Source organism: Nicotiana sylvestris, chromosome 8 (genome assembly GCF_000393655.2).
Source record: "Nicotiana sylvestris chromosome 8, ASM39365v2, whole genome shotgun sequence".
NCBI classification, from domain to species: Eukaryota; Viridiplantae; Streptophyta; class Magnoliopsida; order Solanales; family Solanaceae; genus Nicotiana; species Nicotiana sylvestris.
Genome location: NC_091064.1, coordinates 56,416,214 through 56,422,213, shown reverse-complemented (window position 1 = coordinate 56,422,213; position 6,000 = coordinate 56,416,214).

The window sequence follows — 6,000 nt, the reverse complement described above, 5'->3', positions numbered from 1 at the left end:
GCCTGTGATGCAGTTTTGTTTTTGTTTTTCTTGGCTCCGGACACATCTTCCTTATTCTATTCGTTCTGTGTGCTGCGATTCATTCGGGTTATACATGTGTTGCCTTGGTGTTTACTGGTGAATGGTGTATAAATCTATTTTGCTTTACCATACAGAATTCATGTCTGTTCTTGAATTGGTTAAAATTTCCAAACGTTGAATGCTAAGGTTGAATGCTAAGGTTGAGTATATTCTGGATAAGCCAACAGCTTTATAAAACATGAGTGTCACACAAATTTTAATGAAATACACTAACTTTCACTAGCAGCTTGTATTTAGTTGATATCTACATTGACCATCTAAGAGATATTGTTGATGTTAGCAAGTAGTTAAGAAAAAATATTTAAGTCGTGAATCATGATTCTTTTGATTGCATCTGAAGTAAAAAATATCAATGGTGAATAATGAAACAAAACTGGAAAGCAGAGAACAATTAGAGCAGTTAGTTTCACTGATTTTCTTTGAGCTTGAAATGTACCTGTGAGAGAATGCAAAGCAATAACTACATCAGAAAAAAATTGTTCTAGAGTTAACTTTCTTTCCTTTTTGATGTATTGACTATATATGTATGGTGAACATGATATCTGGAAATGTGTGTCTTCTATTACAATTACTCCTTGTTAAGTCATATGTAATTGAGTTGTTATGATGTCAGTAGATTTACTTATGTATAGATGTAGTTTAAATATTTTCTTTTGTGCTATTTTGTTGTTTATACGGCCCTGCCATCCAAGAGAACATGGTGATTATTTTTTAGGCTTACATATCACTGTTAAAATGCATCTTAGTGTTTGACAAAAGAATGTGTCACACATAGGATTAACAAGATGACTGAAATTGGTTAAAACTAAGTCAGATTGAATGTTAGTTTAAAGTCATTTATCTTCCACATGCTGATATTTTCATATAACCGCAATATCAAGTTAGTAGTAATTTTAATGGTTATTCATTTAGGGTACAGCGTTTTACTGGTTATGGCATTGTATCTTTTTTCTGTGATCTCTTACTTTAGGCCCTAAGTTCTAGCTTGATAGCTTGTTTAGTTGATTAATTATCATGGATGATATAAAGGGTTCCAATTGACCCCACATTGCCTTAAAAATTGGTTTGGACGTTCATATGCTTCAAGTCACGTTTTTTTATTGATTGATTCTTCTGGTTGGTTTTGCTTAATAGAGCAAGGATGGCTATTGTCAATGGAATGTGTACTTTTAATTGGCAATTAAAAAGAGACATCAAATCATTAATTTGGCCTGAACAAGCTAATCGGTCAGTTTGTCCCTTACTAATTTATTTCCGCCAAATATAATTCCAAAAAAGAAGGAAGTTTCTAAGCGTAGCTTGCTTTAGGCGCGTAATTAATTCATTACAACGACGGATACGGGTCCCATGATATGGTTGTGATAACTAATTTTCAATTAGATTAAAAATAGGAGCACCTTAATTTTGCCCCTCCTTTAAAATATATACCCCCTTTTTTTCTTAAAACAATTTGAGGTGTGTCATGCTTAAAACTTATAATACATGGCCCTCACGAAATTAGATCAAGAGCTAATCCTTTTAGAAAATAACTTGGAGTGCGCCATACATAAATAAAATTCTACAATCTATGGCCCTCACATAAATATAAAATTAGTATAGAAATTGCCTTGAACTTTCGAAGTTTGCTTTAGGCGCGTTAATTGAATAATTACCATAGCTACGGGTACGGTTCCCGTGACATAGTTGTGACGCTTAATTACTAAAATCCGGGGGTACATTTATGTGACCCGGCCACAATTTAATCTTTAAAAATTAAGCATGTTGTAGATCGTGGGTACGGTTCCCGTGACATGATTTGCAATATGTAACAGTAATTATTAAAAGCGGTTATAGAGTTTAAAATGCACCGCAGGTTTAAAACATGTAGTAAATAGATAATATACCAATTAAATAGTTTAAGCGACGGTGCTAGAACCACGGAACCCGGGAATGCCTAACACTTTCTCCCGGGTTAACAAAATTCCTTACTTAGAATTTCTGGTTCGCAGGCTTTTAAAATAAAGTCGAAATTTCCTCGATTTGGGATCTTAAAATAAATCGGTGACTTGGGACACCAAATAAACTATCCCAAATGGCGACTATGATAATTTAAATAATCCTATTTCGAATAATGTCACTTTAATTGGAAAAACTCCCTTATATACCCCTCGGGTGTAAAAAAGGAGGTGTGACAATAAGAGATAAATTTTTAAAAGAATATTTATTTATAATAAATAAGGTATCAACATTTGTTATACGATGTAAAATTTTCTATAATTGAACTAGTATATTTAAAATATAGTCTAAATTATTTATTGAATTTAAATTCAATAAATTTTACATGCCTATATATATATTCAGATTGAGATATCTATATCTATATTATATTAAAAGGAGGATAGTATGCATTGTGGTTAAGCCAAGTGGCAAGCTAAAAATAAGTCACTTGGCAATTTAAAGACAACATTAATAATTAGATATAAATGAAAACATAATTAATGGAAGTAGTTGAATTAATCTTATACATAATCTAAATAGATCTTAGACAAATTTAATCTATATATCAATATTTATATGCATATATATATATTAGTATCTACATCTATATTTATATTTTATATCTATATATTGATCCACTCATAGATTTTCTTATATTAACTAGAAATATGAAAGTAAAAAATTAATTAAAAAGCTATAATAGAAACAAAATAAAAATCTATATCTATATTATATTAAAAGGAGGATAGTATCTATATTATTTTAAAAGGAGGATAGTATGCGTTGTGGTTAAGCCAAGTGGCAAGCTAAAAAGAAGCCACTTGGTAATTTAAAGACAACTTTAATAATTAGAAATTATAAATGGAAACATAATTAATGGAAGTAGTTGAATTAATCTTATACATAATCTAAATAGATCTTAGACAAATTTAATCTATATATCTATATTTATATTTATATGTATATTAGTATCTACATCTATATTTATATTTTATATCTATATATTGATCCACTCTTAGATTTTCTTATATATTAACTAGAAATATCTATATTACATTAAAAGGAGGATATTACGCATTGTGGTTAAGCTAAGTGGCAAACTAAAAAGAAGTCACTTGGCAATTTAAAGACAACATTAATAATTAGAAATTAGAAATGGAAACATAATTAATGGAAGTAGTTGAATTAATCTTATACATAATCTAAATAGATCTAAGCCAAATTTAATCTATATATCTATATTTATATGTATATGTATATTAGTATCTACATCTATATTTATATTTTATATCTATATATTGATCTACTCTTAGAGTTTCTTATATATTAACTAGAAATATGAAGGTGAAAAATTAATTAAAAAGCTATAATAGAAACAAAATAAAAATCTATATTATATTAAAAGGAGGATAGTATCTATATTATATAAGACAACATTAATAATTAGAAATTATAAATGGAAACATAATTAATGGAAGTAGTTGAATTAATCTTATACATAATCTAAATAGATCTTAGACAAATTTAATCTATATATCTATATTTATATTTATATGTATATTAGTATCTATATTTATATTTATATTTTATATCTATATATTGATCCACTCATAGATTTTCTTATATATTAACTAGAAATATGGAGGTGAAAAATTAATTAAAAAGATATAATAGAAACAAAATAAAAAATATAAAAAGACGTAAATGGAAATAATATATGACTATTTATTCTTTGGAGTGAGTTAAAATATAAAATAAAGTGGCGTCTTAAGAATAAGATACATAACAAAGTAAGACAAAATAAATAAGAATTTAGGAAAGACTTAGGATAAAGTTAAAAGGATAAGAAGAAAATATAATGTATTAATTTTATATCACATTCAAAGATTTGGAAAATCTTCATTTTTAATTGGACTAATAAATGCCTAAAGTTACGGGATATTGTAAATCCTATTTAAAACTACTTTGCCGCTTAAATTTTAGGCATTTAAAAGGGTTATTTGCAAGAAATATATATTTGAAAGGGTAACAAAGAAAGATTTTTTTTGAAGCCTACGTGCTTTTTCCTAATTTGACATTGAATTTTTGCAATATTGTTAACTTCTCGAAAAATCGAAATATTTATAAACCAAATTCCAAGAGAATATATGTGTGCGTATTATATATATATAAATGAATAAAATTTGCATCGTGATTAAGCCAAGTGACAAATTATTATAAAGCTACTTGGCAATTTAGGATAATATTAATATTAATACTTAATTAAATTAAAATATATTTTTAAGAACTTGAATGAAAAGAAAGTGAATATTTTTGTAAAGATATTGTCTGTCGTATCTTAATTAATAAGATTTAAAAACAAATTGTATTGAAAGATAAAAACAACGCCTCTATCTTAATTAATTATAAAGATAAAAATATAGGTATTATAAAAAATATGATAAATTTAAACATTAATATTATAAATAGAATTAAAAAAATTAAAAGAAAAAGATAATATATATATATATATATATATATATATATATATATATATATATATATAAAATTTCAATGTAGAAATATTTGGAAGGATAAGCCTTATTTGATTTTTGAGAAAAGAAAGTATTTTAAATAATAACGAATAAAATTTGCATTGTGGTTAATCCAAGTGACAAACTACTATAAAACCACTTGGCAATTTAGGGTAATATTAATACTAATACTTAATATAAATTTAATTTTTTTTAATCTGAATAAAAAGACGGTGAATATTTTTGTAAAAATATTGTCTGCTCTATCTTAATTAATAAAATTTAAAAATAAATAAATTGACAGATAAAAACAACGCCTCTATCTTAATTAATTATAAAGATAAGAATATAGGTACTGTAAAAAATATGATAAATTTAAACATTAATATGAACAATAAAATAAAAGAATAAAAGTAAATAAAAAAATTACTACAAGAAAAAAAACCTATTTTTATTTATAATGTACTATAACGGAAGTAACAAACAAGAATATGATAATTTTAAGTTATGGGTAATGCAATATGGACAAGAAATTATGGGTAATTTTAAGAGATTTGAGAAATTACTGCGTCTTTTAATATTTATTTAATGATTATATATAACTTTTATCTGAAAGATTAATATTTTAAAGTTATTTACACATAAATCAAATAACTCAAATTACAAGTTTTGTTTCTGCGCATCGCACGGGTACTAATACTAATTCTAATTTAAGAAAACAATTGACGGAGCCTTAGTGTACCTTCGCATTTTGTTTTCTTTTCAATTTCAATTAAAACTCAACCTCAAAAACTAGTTAAGTAAGGTCAAATAGAAACTTTAGTTCTTGCGCTAACTTCTTAAAGAATTTTGATTATAAAACTCAACCTCGAAGATCACGTGAAAGTTATAAATTCCATGCTCATTTACTCCATGAAGGTTCAGCAATTAAGTACTCCCTCCCGTCCAAAATAATCGATTTTTTGGTTGGTTTTACACATATTAAGAAATTTACCTTTTAACATTAATTAGTAATGAAATTGACTATATTAACTTTTATCATCTCTTCATATAAATACTTCTAACACATACTCTAACATTAATTACTCCAAGAGCAATGTAGGAAAAGAATAATTAATTCATTCTTGAAATCTGAAAAAATCACTTATTTTGAACCACAAGAAAAAAAATCACTTATTTTGGACAGGAGGGAGTATGCTTTAGTAATTCCAAAGAATTTATAAAAAGGATAGACAATATATTACATTCAATTAAGAAGAAAATCAAAATAGGTAAAAAAGTATAGAATCAAGGGACTTGCCACTTTTTATTTTCAGCCAAGAATCTTTTTCAAAAGTATAAAATTCACATCATTCTTTTAGGACGTGCTCATTTACTTACAGAAAATTTAGTGATTTTGAGTCAAGATGCGATATCCCAGGAGATCTTG